Below are 16,293 nucleotides of genomic sequence, written 5' to 3'. Positions count from 1 at the left end.
AGAATATGCAGCGATTTTAAGGAATTGAATAAGATCACTATCAAAAACCGATACCCACTTTCTCGGATTGACGTCCTATTTGACCAGCTTTAAGGAGCTAGTTACATCTCCAAATAGATCTAAGATCCGGTTATCATCAGCTCCGAGTCCGAGAAGAGGACATTCCAAAAACTGCTTTCCGAACTCGTCACGACCATTTCAAATTCATTGTGATACCCTTCGGTCTAACGAATGCCCCCACGGTATTCATGGATCCTACGAACCGAGTTCTCCCAACCATTCCTAGTCAGCCTTTTTTATTATTTTCATCAATAACATACTCGTCTGCTCACGAAGCAAGAACAAAACACTGTCAACATCTACGACCGGCCTTGAAAGCATCAAAGCCGGAGAATATCGCGGAGGAAGCACTGTATGGATGGATAAAACTCTCGAAGTCAAAAGACGAAGCTGATTGTTATAAGAGTTGAGTTGGGCGCTATCCGGGTGATCGTCGAAAGGATAACCCAACCTACCTATTTCCTGATAATACAGGAATGAAACAAGACGGAAAGATTAACATGGATCTATATCAAAGAGATCGTGAGACTCCATAAAATATCAGTATTTATTATCTCGGATAGGGATAACAGAATTACTTCAAGATTTTGACAGTCACTTCGAAAGGCTAAGGGAATACAGCTAGTCATGAGCATTGCTTACCACCCTCAAACCAATAGCCAAAGCGAACGGGCCATTCAACCACTCGAAGTCATGCTCCACGTATAGGTGTTTGAATTCAACAAGTCATGGGATACCCGGTTGCCCTTGATTGAATTCTCGTACAATAACAGTTATCGCACGAGCATCAAGGTTGCTCCTTTCGAGGCTCTTTATGGTCATAAATGCAGATCACTCGCCAGTACTCTCACGAGACCAGAAGCGATTTGTGAAACGACAAAGAAGATAATCCAAATCAGAGCTCGACTTCAAGCATCACAAGACTGATGGAAGGGCTATGCTGACAAATAACAAAAACCTCTGGAATTCCAAGTCGGAGGCCGTGTACTATTGAAAGTATTTCCCTAGAAAGGAATGATTCACCTTAGGAAATGGGAAGATTGAACCCGCGATACATCGGACCATTCGAGATTCTTGCCCGAATTGGTCTGGTAGCCTATAAGCTACAGCTACCTTCGGAGCTTAGCAATGTACACCCCGTGTTCCATGTCTCAAATTTAAAAAAGTGCCTATCAGACAAAACTCTTGTCATTCCTTTGGAAGAGATAGAGATAAACGAGAATCTCCTGTTCGTCGAAGAACCAATCGAGATATTGGATAGGGAAGTGAAGCGTACGAAGCAGAGCCGCATTCCGATTGTGAAGGTTCGATGGAACACCAAGCATGGATCAGAATTCACATGGGAACACGAAGACCAGATGAAGCAGAAGTACCCTCACCTATTCTCTCATTCATGAACCTATCTTTCGAAAGAATTTCGGGACGAAATTCCCTCTAACGGGAGGATGATGTCACAACTGGCATTTTGCTAGGAAATTCTATTCTCATGTAAACATCATCCATTGTAAAAGCTTGTACTCTAAATGAATACTATACTCTATGCTCGTTCAAATACATCTCATATGTTCAAATAAGGGTTGGAAACCCTAGAAATCCCGGCTCAAGTTCATTATGGACTAGGATTCTCTTATTGGGCCTAAGGGACCAATAAATCATCAATTCATCAATCCATAACATTTTGGGCCATTTGGGCCTAGAATGATTCATTCTACCTCCAATGGACCATGATGGGTCATAAATGATTTAATTAAACTTAATGGGCCATAAACCCATTCATTTTACCATTTTGGGCCGTGAACCTTCTTAAGGGCCCAATGGGCCCAAAAATGCTTGGAGCTTCATAAAAATTCGAACAAGACCAATAATGGGCCAAATCATTTCATCCTCATCTCTCTTAAGCCCAAATTTTCGGCCCATTATACTTATTAGACAAAAAAAAAGGGAAAAAGGAGGAATTTTGTGCATTAGACACCTCATGTTTGCATGGTGGTCTTCCATGCAAACATCACCTCACCATATCTCTCTCTCTCTCTCTCTCTCTCTCTCTCTCTCTCTTCTCTTATTATCAGACAAAACCCCTCCCCTCACCTCTCTCATTTTCCTTTCAAACATCTTCAAAACACTCTCTAGATCACCTTCCTCTTTCCTCCAAGATTTCGAGTTTTTGGGTGTAGCTTCAAGAGAAATCTTCTCCATGAATCATCATCTTAGGTAAGTTCTTATTTAGATCTATGGGTTAACTTCTTGAATTCATCAAAAACCTCTTCTTAACCCACATTATTTCATGATCCATACTCTAGAACTTCATAGAACTCGAGATCTACTCAAGGAAGGCTTGTTAGAGCCGAAATCTCTCTCTTTTCTTCACCAAACCGAGAACAAACAAGCAAGGTGAGTTCATACCCCCTATTTTCGATTTTTTCTTTGTTTTGGGGGAGAATACAAGTTGTGTTGTGTAGATCTATGTGTGTATGCATGAATATGTGTGTTTTTCATGATTTATTTGGTGGTTATGTGTTATTTACTTCATAAATCTAAAAGTATGTTAAGAATATTAAGTTTATCACTTGGATCTAGATGAAAACCTTGAGAAAAGTATGTGTCATCACATATAATACATGTAAACTAGTAGATCTGGGATTTATACACTTAAAATAGTAAAAATGAGTGTTGTGTTCCAAGGTCTATAAACTAAACTCAAAAACCAGCCTTTCACAGGAAAGTTTTGGTCCAATCTCGAACTGTTTTGACCACCTAAATGATAATATTTTTCAAAACTGTTTTACATGCAAAAAGTTCAGGTTTCTACCTTTAAAATGACTACACTCACGTTTTCATACGATTTTTCTACAATTTTTGGCGAATTTTACAAAACTATCTATCAGATTTGAAATAATTTCGGCCCAGCCAGTGAAGGTGAGCAATTTCACACTTGTTAGCGGCCATTAAAAATTATGAGAAACATTGTGAACAAAGTAGACAAAATTTCCAAACTTCCAGAATTTACGGATCCAAATTTCGACTTACGATGATTTTTCTACAAATTTTCCAACAACTAGGTCGGAAAAGCCTAAAACCAGAAAAATGTGTATTTTCACAAAATCAAGCCAAAAATGATATTTTTGACAAAAATGGGTTTAAAATGTTATTTTTACCACAAACTACTCATCAACACAAGTTTTGAACAAAATGGAGACTAAAGTGTTATTCTTACAAAAATTGGGCCTTAATTGTAAATTTTTGGCTTATTGGGCCAAGAACGTCATTTTTACAAAAAGTGGGCTTTTATGCTATTTTAGTGAATACTTGAACCAAAACCAACGATAAACTAACAAACGGATTAATGTGATCATTTTCAAGGTAATTGGGCCTTAGTGGCCCATTTTTATGTGTGATAGGTCCTGTATACATTTTATATGTTTATTGGGCCTCATTGACCCATTAACATGTGCGACGGACCTTGGATACTATTTGTGTGCTATTTGGGCATGTAAATACCTTACATGTGAAATGGGCCTTAGTTGTCCTTTCATATATATTTCGGGCCCATGTTATATAATCTCATTCCAATTGGGCCTTGAAATGATTTACATGTTTAGCGATGCCTTAGTGGTTCACTTACATGGTTCATTGGGTCTGGAATGAGATTATACCTTTCTTCGCGTAAATTCGATTAAGGATCTAGTGAGTTTTATCAGTTGACACATATTAAGTGTTCGATCGTAGCCTGTAGTTATAACCAGAGTCTCTTGGAGGGAGAGCGGGGATTTGTGTGTAGATCTATACGGGGATGACACCCCACACCTGAGCTGTTCGGTACAGTTAGACTAACTCAGTCTAGGGTGACGAAAACCTTATAATCAAAACCGGCGTCCAACAACGCCAAGACAGGCGAAATTGTCATTATTTAGTATGGTTATGACGGCTCGCTTAGAGGAATTAACGTTATGAAGTTTACGGAAGACCATTATCTTTTCTTTTGGATTACTCGGAAATATACTCGTACTGGTACTCAACCTCGGGGGTTGGTATGGCAACTTTCTCTTTTACAGACAACATCGGGTTGTCTGGGAACATTCTCTTTACATGCTCTTTACATTCTCTCTACGTTTGCTTTACCCTTTTATTCAAATAAACAATAACATACATGCATTAATACAAGATCTGACACAAATGTACTAAACAGTTTTCAGAAAATATAGGATTTTCTGGTGGTTTCAAAGTTATACAAATCATTTTCACAAACATGCTTATGAACTCACCAACATTTTTATGTTGACCTTTTTAAATTAACTTGTATTCTCAGGAAACCGTTAAAGTAGGATGAACGAAACAAACTAATGGATATTGTGTTATATTTTGTTTCATCATAATCTGACTATTTTGGCATGTAATATTCAAATACAATACTCGATGTAAACAATGAATGTTGTTATATTACATGTGTGATGATGATGATGTTATGTTTCAATTATATACTCTGTAATGATACTACAATGTTGAAAGTCACACCAAGCCCCCGGACGTTTCCGCCGTCTGGTTCGGGGGTGTGACACCAATCTTAGTTACTTTAGGAAAATGTGAAAATGATGCTATTCCATGAAACTGCACTTTGCACCTTGCCAAGTCGTTAATGGAGCGTGTGTGGTTAACCGGCACATTAACTTGGACTAGTAAGGGTGGCAAGGGGTAGCTTGATGTTTGTCATAGATCAATGGAGTGTGTGTGGTTAACTGGCACATTGATTAGGTGATAAATGACATCGAGTGTACCAATCACATTTGCATGGTTATTCACACCTTGTTTATGATCCTCGATATCCCAGTCACAAACCTGAAGGGCATAATCGAGATTTAAACATGTCATTGAAAAGTTCAATGAATCTCAAAGGAATCTAGGAATTTCAATTCATTTAAAACCTAATAATCAATTTTGTTTTTCATGGTGGAAATTGGTAATCGTCATTTACCTACCTTCAAATATTTTGCAATTGGATTACGACATCTCTCTTCTAAATTGTAAAATATTGTGTTGGATCCTAGCCTTAAAATTTCATTTGAGTGTTACATTAAGGACTCTTATCTAATCTAAATTTTGTTTTTCTTTTTCAGATGTCTTCCAATAATGCTTCTGGATCAAATCCTTCTGGCTCTTTCTCTCTCATGAACCTGTGTAGGAGAGTCATCTTTGATGGTACCAACTTCAATGACTGGATTAGGAACATCAGGATGGTCACTCGTTATGAGGACAAGGAATATGTCCTCGACAAGGAGCTTAAGGAAATTGACGAGTCTTCTGCTACTCCTGAGGAGATTGCTGAGTATAGGACTCATGAGAAGGATGCCACTAAGGTGTCTTGTATCATGCTAGCCACTATGACAGCTGGACTCCAAAAGTCCTATGAGGACTTCTACCCTTTTGAGATGCACCAAGACTTGATGGAAAGATACCATCAAAGTTCTCGTCAAGAGAGGTATGAAATCATCGCCTCCTTGATAAAAACAAAGATGAAGGATGGAGAATCCATCACGGCCCACTTGCAGAAAATGCAAAGGTTTGTGGACTGCTTGCTAAAGTTGAATGTGAACTTCGATGAAGAGTTCGCCATAGATATCATTCTACACTCTTTACCTCCATGTTATGATCAGTTCCGTATGACCTATCATATGAAGAAGGAGGAGGTCACTCTTAGCAAGCTTCAAGGCCTTTTGAGGAATGCTGAAAGTAGTCTCAAAGGTAAATCTATTTCTACTACTCCTACTGCTACTGCCCCTGTCTTGGCAATTGGACATGGGAATGGGAAGAAGAGGAAGGCTCCCTCTAAGAGCCGCAAGGGAATGTCTCTTGATGGATCCTCTTCTAGTGGGACCAAAGCTAGCTCTGCTAATCCCTCTACCAACCCGAAAGAAGCAGAGTGCTTCTATTGTCATTATAAAGGGCACTGGAGGCGAAGCTACCCCAAATACTTGCAGGATGTCAAGGATGGGAAGGTTAAGCCCACCCACGCAGGTATTTATACTATTTTATCTAATAACTCATCACATTTTTGTTCTTGGGTCCTTAATACAGGTTGTGGATTACATATTTGTTCTGATTTGCATGGACTAAAAAGAAGTAGGGATGTGGAGCACGGGAATATGAACTTGATCATGGGGAATAGGAAAATGTCGTCTGTCACCAAGATTGGAGTTTATTCTTTATTGCTTAGTAGTGGGTTGGAATTATATTTGAATAATTGTTGCTACTCGTCTGATAGGGTGAGAAATATTATTTCCTTTCATGGTTTGTACAAACAAGGTTTTAGTTTTTCATTTGATAATGAAATGGGTGTTATTAATGCTTTTTATAATGGTGTTTTTTATTTTAAAGCATTGCCTTGTAATGGTGTATATGAAACTGTGATGGTTGTAGACAACTTAGGAAATAATGTGTTAATTATTGTGGCATTGTCGTCTTGGACATGTCAATAGGAAGCGCATAGGCCAACTCTAAAAGGCTGGAGTCTTGGAGTCATTCAACTTAAGGTCTGATGACACCTGCGAATCTTGTTTGCTTGGAAACATGACCAAGTCACCCTTCACTGGTACTTGTAAAAGGGGTGAAGGTTTGTTCGATCTCATACACACCGATGTGTGTGGACCTTTCAGAACCGCCACAAGGGATGCTAACTACTTCTATGTGACTTTTATTGATGATTACAGCAGATATGGCTATATCTACTTTATCAAGCATACGTCAGAAACCTTTGAAAAGTTCAAAGAGTTTAAACAAGAAGTGGAGAATCAGCTGGGCAGGTTGATAAATATGCTCCGATCCGATCGGGGTGGTGAGTATCTTAGTATCGAGTTCCAAGACTATCTTAAGGAATGTCGAATTGTTTCACAATTGACGCCACCTAGGACACTACAGCTTAATGGTGTGGCTAAGAGGCGCAATCCAACCTTGTTGGACATGGTTCGTTCCATGATCAGTCGAGCTTCATTACCTATCTCATTCTGGGGTATGCCTTAGAGACTACCGCCCATATCCTTAATCTAGTCCCAACTAAGAAGGTTGGCAAAACACCTCACGAGATGTAGACAAGGAAGGTTCCCTCGTTAGCACACATCAAGGTTTGGGGTTGTGAGGATTTCGTGAGACGTGAGACTCACGACAAGCTCGAACCTCGTAGTGAGTGGTGTATTTTCATCGGCTACCCACAGAAATCATTTGGATATCTCTTCTATAGACCGAGTGACAATGTTGTCTTCGTTGCGAGGAGAGGGGTCTTTTGTGAGAGAGAACTCATAGGCCAAGGGGATAGTGGGAGGCAAATTGACCTTGAAGAGCTTCAAGAGTCAAGCGGTGAAGGAACCTCAAGCACTAGCGATCAACCTGAGGAAGAAACTCCTATTGAACTAGTTGACGAGTTCGTACCTCTGAGGCGCTCCAGTAGAGTTAGTGTTCCACCTGTGTTATATGGTTTCCATATAACATTTGAGGGTGATACATTTATCAGTGATAGCACACTGGTAAATTTGGATGAACCTAACAGTTACAAGGAAGCCATGGCAGGCCCCGAGTGTGCAAAGTGGAAAGAGGCTATGGACAACGAGATTCAGTCAATGTATGACAATCAAGTTTGGAACTTCGTTGACAATGTACCGGGTCGTAAGACAGTCGGGTGCAAATGGATCTTCAAGAAGAAGATCGACATGGATGGGAAAGTACACACATATAAGGCGCGACTAGTTGCGAAGGGCTTTACTCAGACTCATGGAGTTAACTATGATGAGACCTTCTCACCAGGAGCGAAGATTAAATATATTAGGGTTATGTTAGCCATAGCTGCATTTCATAATTATGAAATATGGCAAATGGATGTCAAAACCGTTTTCCTTAATGGGAAGTTGGCTGAAGATGTTTACATGAGTCAGCCAGAGGGTTTTTTCAATGCAAAGTACCCTAATAGGGTTTGTAAGCTTGAGAAATCCATTTATGGATTGAAACAAGCATCTCGCAGATGGAATCTTTGTTTCGATGAGAAAGTCAAAGATTTTGGATTTTTGAGAAGCGAGGATGAGTCCTGTGTGTATGTCAAGGCTAGTGGGAGTATAGTTACCTTGGAGAAGTTCCTTACATCCTAGGGATAAAGATATTGAGAAACAGGAGTAAAAGACTAATAGGACTTAGTCAAAGTACCTACTTGGAAAAGGTGTTGAAGCGTTTCAACATGGAGAATTCCAAGAAATGTGACTTACCCATCGAAGGCAATACCAAACTGAGTAAGACACAGAGTCCGAGTACAGAGGTTGAGATAGATGAGATGAGTCGAGTACCATATGCTTCTGCAGTTAGCTCGATCATGTATGCTATGACTTGTACTCGCCCTGATGTGGCCTTCGCTTTGAGCATGGTCAGCAGATATCAAGGGAATCCTGATAAAGCTCATTGGACTGCGGTAAAGAATATTCTTAAGTACCTACGCAGGACTAAGGACTGGGTCCTTACTCTTGGTGGGAGTGATGACTTAAGAGTCACAGGATATAGTTGTTGGATAAGGTGTCTAAGTCCATAACTATTTATGGTATGTACTTGACCCGACCCAGCATGGTCCATTTGGGTTGCATGGCACCATGCAATTGGATAAACTAAAATGAGAGAAATAACACTTATGGTTTATTAATATATTATAAGTTCTAATATATTAATAATATTATTTAATTAGTTTGATCAAGAATTAATTTAGAATTAATTAAGTGATCAAAAGATAACTAATTAAATATATGGGTAGATTATGTAAATCTTCCATATCTTATATAGTGGGCTAAGAGGCTCCATGGATTATCAAGTTGGGTTCCACCCATAGGATGCTCCATGGATGCTCCATGGGAGTTACAAACCCATGGGTCATGGAAATGAAGAGTCATGACACATTAGGGTTTACATGGTGTAACCCTAGATGTGTCAACACTATATAAGAAACCCATTCTCCACCAAAATTGGCGACACATAAGAAACAAGAGGGCTAGAGCCGATTTTGCAAGTGGAAGATTCTCTCAAAGTTTACTCCTTTGCATTTGGTGTTGTGTGAAGCATTTGAGGCATCACACTTGGGGTGCTAGGCTCACAAGGTTTCAAGGATCATAATCAACAACAAGGTAAGTTATTCTATCTTTCATTCATGTTAAAAATGTTCCCCATGTATGCTAGATAGGAATATAACCTTGGAATTCAACTTTGCATGATTATTAGACAAACATAGATCCAAGGTTATTAGGGTTGCATGTACACTTAGGAAGTGTTAGAATGCTCAAAACCCATCAGTGGTATCAGAGACAGGTTTGTTTGTTGTTTTTTTTTTGTGTGCAAACAGCTTGAAAAAAAAATCGTTTTTCTGTTTTCTGCTCGTATGAAATTTTGCACATTTGTTGCTGGAAATGGACTAGAAACATTACCCTAAACTGTTTTGATGTTTTAAAGCTTGTTTTAGATGGTGTAATGTTTATGCTAATCCATTTACAATGGCAATTATTAAAATTACAAGTTTTTTTAAGTGTAATTTTTGATTCTTGAAAGTGTTCATATTCATGTTCTTGAACTTATGAAGATTAGATGATCATAGGAATTGTTTGTAACCTTCATGGTAGTTTAATTCATGATCATAATGTGTTTTAATGGAGTCCATAACTTGTCCTCAAGTTATGGAAAACCAAAAGTCTCACTTTTATTAAAGCCATTAAAAGAACACAAGAGTTATAAAAATGAAGAGTCTTCATTTTTATTACTCAATTAATTCATAAGTTATAAGAAATGAAAAGTTTTGGAAGTTTACAAAACTTGCCCTCAAGTTTTGGAACATGTAAAGTCTTGATTAAAACTTTAGTTCCAACCCTTAGAATTTTAAAAGTTAAAATTCAACCCTTATACTTTATAATATTATAAGTTACTAATATATATATGTATAACAACAAGTCGTCTTACTGCTAGTACGCCTCATTCACGAAGCCGGTCTATAAGGGGGGTATAAGGTTGTTGCCTATAAAATGGCAACTTAATGGGTGTCCACTCTCACCCACCGCTTCCTTGATCGGTGGAGGGTCGTTAGACGAACGGGTAGGACAAGGACTTATAAATTCTCATTAAAAGTATGATGAATATTATAAAGTAACTAAATGCTTTTATTAAATTCCCAATCTTAGTTACTTTAGGAAAATGTGAATAAGGTGCTAATCCATGAAATTACACTTTACACTTTGTTTAATTCGTTAGTGGAGCTCGTGTGGTTAACCGACACACTAACTTGGACTTAACAAGGTAGGTAAAGGGTGACTTAAAGTTTATTATAGGTCGGTGGACTCGTGTGGTTAACCGGCACATCGATTGAGTAATAAACATTGAGTGTACCAAGTGATTTGCATGGTTACTTCACACCTCGTTTTGTGATCCTCGGTATCCCAGTCACAAAACTTGGAGGGCACACTCGAGATTGAAACATGCCTTTGAAAAGTTCATTGAATCTCAAAAGAATCTAGGAATTTCTAAGAACCAATTAAAAACCTAATATTTATATTTCGTTTTTCATGGTGGAAATTGGTGAATCGTCATTCACCTACCTTTCAAATATGTTATAGCTTGGATTACGGCATACCTCTTCTAAGTTATAATATATTGTGATTGGATCCTAGCCTTAATATTACATTTGGGTGTTTTATTAAGGACTCTCTTAATATCTAAACTAATCCTGTCCTCTTCTTTCAGATGTCTTCAAACAATGCTGCTTCTGGCTCTAATCCTAATGGCTCCTTTACCCTTATGAACTTGTGTGGGAAAGTCACTTTTGATGGATCCAACTTCAATGAATGGATCAGAAACATCAGGATGATTACCCGCTACAAGGACAAAGAATATGTCCTTGACAAGGAGCTTAAGGAGATTAATGAGACCACTGCAACTCCCCAGGAGATCGCTGACTTCCAGGCACATGAAAGGGATGCTACAAAAGTGGCATGCATCATGTTGGCCACCATGATAGTGGAGCTCCAAAAGTCCTATGAGGACTTCTACCCTTTTGAAATGCACCAAGATCTGATGGAAAGATACCATCAAAGTGCACGACAAGAGAGGTATGAAATCATATGCTCTATCATAACAACCATGATGAAGGATGGGGAATCCGTCACGAGCCACATGCAGAAAATGCAAAGGTATGTGGATCGGTTGCTGAAGCTTAATGTGAACTTCCCTGAGGAGCTTGCAATAGATATCATTTTGCACTCCTTACCATCGTGCTATGATCAATTCCGCATGACATATCACATGAATAAGGAAGAGGTCACACTCAGCAAACTTCAGGGACTCCTCAAGACCGTAGAAACAGGTCTTAAGGGTAAGTCGGTTGTTAACACTCCTACTCCAAACTCCGCCCCGGTTTTGGCAATCGGGAAAGGTAGAGGGAAGAAGAGGAAGAACTCTTCGAAGGGTACCAAGGCTAGGACCCTTGATGGCTCTTCTTCAAGTGGAACCAAGAAAGGTTTTGTCACTCCTTCTTCTGACCCTAAAGAGGCTGAATGCTTCTATTGCCATGAAAAGTCACATTGGAAGCGGAACTGCCCAAAGTACCAGCAAGATGTGAAGGATGGGAAAGTTAAACCCAACCATGCAGGTATTTACACTATCTTATCTAATAACTCACCCCATTCTAACTCTTGGGTCCTTGATACCGGTTGTGGTATTCATATCTGTTCTGATTTGCAGGGACTAAGAAGAAGTGAGAATGTGGAGCATGGAAGAATAAACTTAATCATGGGGAATAGGAAAGCTTTACCTGTCACCAAGATTGGAGTTTATACTTTATCGCTAAGTAGTGGGTTTAGTTTAGATTTGAATAAATGTTGTTATTCGCCAGAAATGTCAAGAAATATTATTTCCTTTCATGCATTGTATAAACAAGGTTTCACCTTTTCATTTGATAATGAAGTTGGTTCGATTAATGCTTTCTTTAATAATGTTCTTTATTTTAAAGCATTACCTTGTGATGGTGTGTATGAAACTGTATCTGTGGTTGATAACTTAGGAAATAATGTATTGTGTATTGATTCTGTTAATGATAATAACTTGGATAAAGCATCATTATGGCATTGTCGTCTTGGACATATAAGCAAGAAACGCATAGGCCAACTCCAAAAGGATGGAGTATTGGAGTCATTTGACCTAAAGTCAGATGATAGTTGCGAATCATGCTTACTTGGAAAAATGACAAAGTCACCCTTCACAGGTTCTTGTGAGAGGGGTGAAGGTTTGTTGGATCTTATACACACGGATGTGTGTGGGACCTTCAAACATGCCACAAGGGATGCTAATCGTTATTATTTGACTTTTACTGATGATTACAGTAGATATGGATATGTCTACTTAATCAAGCATAAGTCAGAGACTTTTGAGAGGTTTAAAGAGTTTAAACAGGAAGTCGAGAATCAATTGGGCAGGAACATTAAGATGCTTCGATCCGATCGAGGTGGTGAGTATCTTAGTTCAGAGTTCCTCGACTATCTTAGGGAATGTGGGATTGTCTCACAATTGACACCTCCCAGGACACCGCAGTTGAATGGTGTAGCTGAGAGGCGTAATCGAACCTTGTTGGATATGGTTCGTTCCATGATGAGTCGAGCTTCGCTACCAATCTCATTTTGGGGGTATGCCTTAGAGACTGCCGCCCATATCCTTAATCTAGTTCCCACAAAGAAAGTTGCCAAAACTCCTCATGAGATGTGGACTGGTAAAGTACCCAAACTAGACCACATTAAGATTTGGGGTTGCGAGGCTTTCGTGAGACGCGAGACTCATGATAAGCTCGAACCTCGAAGTGAGAGGTGTATTTTCATCGGCTACCCACAGAAATCCTTTGGTTACCTCTTCTACAGACCTAGTGAGAATGTGGTCTTTGTAGCTAGGAGGGCTTTCTTTCGAGAGAGAGAGAGTTCATAAGCCAAGGAGACAGTGGGAGGCAAGTTGACCTTGAAGAAATTCAAGAGTCAAGTGGTGAAGGAACTTCAAACCCTAGCACTCAACTTGAGGAGGAAACTCCTATTGAGCCAATTGACAAGTCTGTACCTCTGAGGCGTTCCACAAGGGTTAGGAATGCACCTGAGCATTACTATGGATTCCATATTACTGCAGAAGGTGATACACTTATCAGTGATGAGACACTGATAGGTCTGGATGAACCTAACAGTTACGTGGAAGCCATGGCAGGCCCTGAGTCAGCCAAGTGGAAAGAGGCAATGGACAGCAAGATACAGTCCATGTATGACAATCAAGTTTGGAACTTGGTTGAGAATGTACCAGGTCGTAAGACTGTAGGGTGCAAATGGATCTTCAAGAAGAAGACCGACATGGATGGTAATGTACACACTTATAAGGCACGACTGGTTGCAAAGGTTTTCTCACAAACTCCGGGAGTTGATTATGATGAGACCTTTTCTCCAGTGGCCAAGATTAAGTCTATTAGGGTTCTGTTAGCCATAGCTGCATTTCATGACTATGAAATATGGCAAATGGATGTCAAAACCGCTTTCCTTAATGGAAAGTTGGCTGAGGATGTTTACATGAGTCAACCAGAGGGTTTTGTCAACACAGAGTACCATAATAGAGTGTGTAAGCTTGAGAAATCCATTTATGGGTTAAAGCAAGCACCTCGCAGATGGAATATTTGCTTTGATGAGAAAATCAAGGAATTTGGCTTTTCTAGGAGTGAAGATGAATCTTGTGTATATGTCAAGGCTAGTGGGAGTATAGTTAGCTTTTTGGTATTCTATGTGGATGACATACTACTCATAGGAAATGACATCCCAACTCTGCAGGAAGTTAAGTCCTGGCTTGGGAAGTGTTTCTCTATGAAGGACCTAGGAGAAGCTGCCTATATTCTAGGGATAAGGATCTTGAGAGACCGGAGTAAAAGACTAATTGGACTTAGTCAGAGTACTTACTTGGATAAGGTGTTGAAGAGATTCGGCATGCAGGACTCCAAGAAAGGAGAGTTACCCATCCAGAGTAACGCCAGATTGAGTAAGACACAAAGCCCTAGTACTGAGGCTGAGATAGCAGAAATGAGTCGAATACCTTATGCTTCGGCTGTAGGATCGATCATGTATGCTATGACGTGTACTCGACCTGATGTAGCCTTTTCTTTGAGCATGGTTAGCAGGTATCAGGGGAACCCTAGCAAGGCACACTGGACTGCGGTAAAGAATATCCTCAAGTACCTACGGAGGACTAAGGACTGGGTCCTTACCCTCGGTGGGAGTGAAGACTTGAGAGTTGTAGGGTATAGTGATGCTAGCTTTCAGACTGATAGGGATAATTTCTGCTCTCAGTCAGGCTGGGTCTTTACCTTAAATGGATGAGCAATTTCTTGGAAGAGTTCCAAGCAAGAGACAGTGGCTGATTCAACTTGCGAATCAGAGTATATAGCAGCTAGCGAGGCAGCAAAGGAGGCGATATGGCTGAAGAACTTCATTGGAGACCTTGGAGTTGTACCAGCTATTAAAGAGCCAATGGAAATTTTCTGTGATAGTGAAAGTGCAGTTGCCTTAGCCAAGGAACCAAGGGATCACGGGAGATCCAGACACATCGACAGAAAATACCATTTCATCAGACATCGAATAGAAGAAGGTCTCCTCGTGGCAAAGAGGGTATCATCGGATGAGAATCCAGCAGATCCCCTCACGAAGGGACTGACTCGGGTTAAGCATCTCCAGCATGCTCGGAGCATAGGGCTGAAGGATGATATTAGATTTAGTAGTTAGATAACCTTGAAATTTGTAAAGTGTAATTGACATTAGATGATGAATAAAATGTGTTTTATTTATGAGTAAAGTGTTGCTATCTCTTGTCGATCGTTTACTATATTTATTTTGCATGTTTTGACTTCCAGAATAATTATGTTTGGTATATCATATTATTCGAACCTCCACAGTCGGTCATATGTCGGAAGTAGGTATGAATCAAGACTGTCATGATTGGTTGCAGAGGTCTAAGTTGTTGGACATGGCTACAACACTCATGAGTGCTCATAAGTTCTGAGCATTGGACACAACCCACGCTCACTGGAATCACTTCATGGAATTTATCTCGAGTGATCGTGAGACGGTAATATCATATAAGTCTTCAAACCTAGATATATGATTTGTTACTTATGAGTTGGTTATGCATTGATTGTACGAAAACGCATTGGTAACTCGATGTTATAAAACGTGCTCTTGTGTATAATTCAATGAGTAGTAGAACAAACATATGAGTCGAAGTTTATATGTTCCTTCTTGGATTAGAAGCTGATATCTGGGCCCCTCGATGATTTTGTTTTGACCTATGTACCGGGCCAGGTCAGAACTAAGTTGATGTGTTCAATTGAGTTCTATGTCAAACAAATCGGAAATCAGGAAACAAACTGCTGGACACAAAGTAAGACACTGTTCCATGTATTTGTCCGGCTGATATCTAGAACAGAGGATTATATGATCACTTATCTTAAATGGCGTATCATCATCTTCTCAGTTCCGAGAGACCTTGAAAGAGCTACGATTGCCGATCGGTTCCTGAAGTATTGCAGTTATAGTTATTAGACTTATCCAAGTGGGAGACTGTTGGATAAGGTGTCTAAGTCCATAACTATTTCTGGTATGTACTTGACCCGACCCGGCATGGTCCATTTGGGTTGCATGGCACCATGCAATTGGATAAACTAAAATGAGAGAAATAACACTTATGTTTTATTAATATATTATAAGTTCTAATATATTAATAATATTATTTAATTAGTTTGATCAAGAATTAATTTAGAATTAATTAAGTGATCAAAAGATAACTAATTAAATATATGGGTAGATTATGTAAATCTTCCATATCTTATATAGTGGGCTAAGAGGCTCCATGGATTATCAAGTTGGGTTCCACCCATAGGATGCTCCATGGATGCTCCATGGGAGTTACAAACCCATGGGTCATGGAAATGAAGAGTCATGACACATTAGGGTTTACATGGTGTAACCCTAGATGTGTCAACACTATATAAGAAACTCATTCTCCACCAAAATTGGCGACACATAAGAAACAAAAGGGCTAGAGCCGATTTTGCAAGTGTAAGATTCTCTCAAAGTTTACTCCTTTGCATTTGGTGTTGTGTGAAGCATTTGAGGCATCACACTTGGGGTGCTAGGCTCACAAGGTTTCAAGGATCATAATCAACAACAAGGT

Source organism: Lactuca virosa, chromosome 9 (assembly GCF_052849685.1).
Source record: "Lactuca virosa cultivar CGN04683 chromosome 9, Lactuca_virosa_CGN04683_v6, whole genome shotgun sequence".
NCBI lineage: Eukaryota > Viridiplantae > Streptophyta > Magnoliopsida > Asterales > Asteraceae > Lactuca > Lactuca virosa.
Note: the sequence above shows the minus strand (reverse complement) of the source record.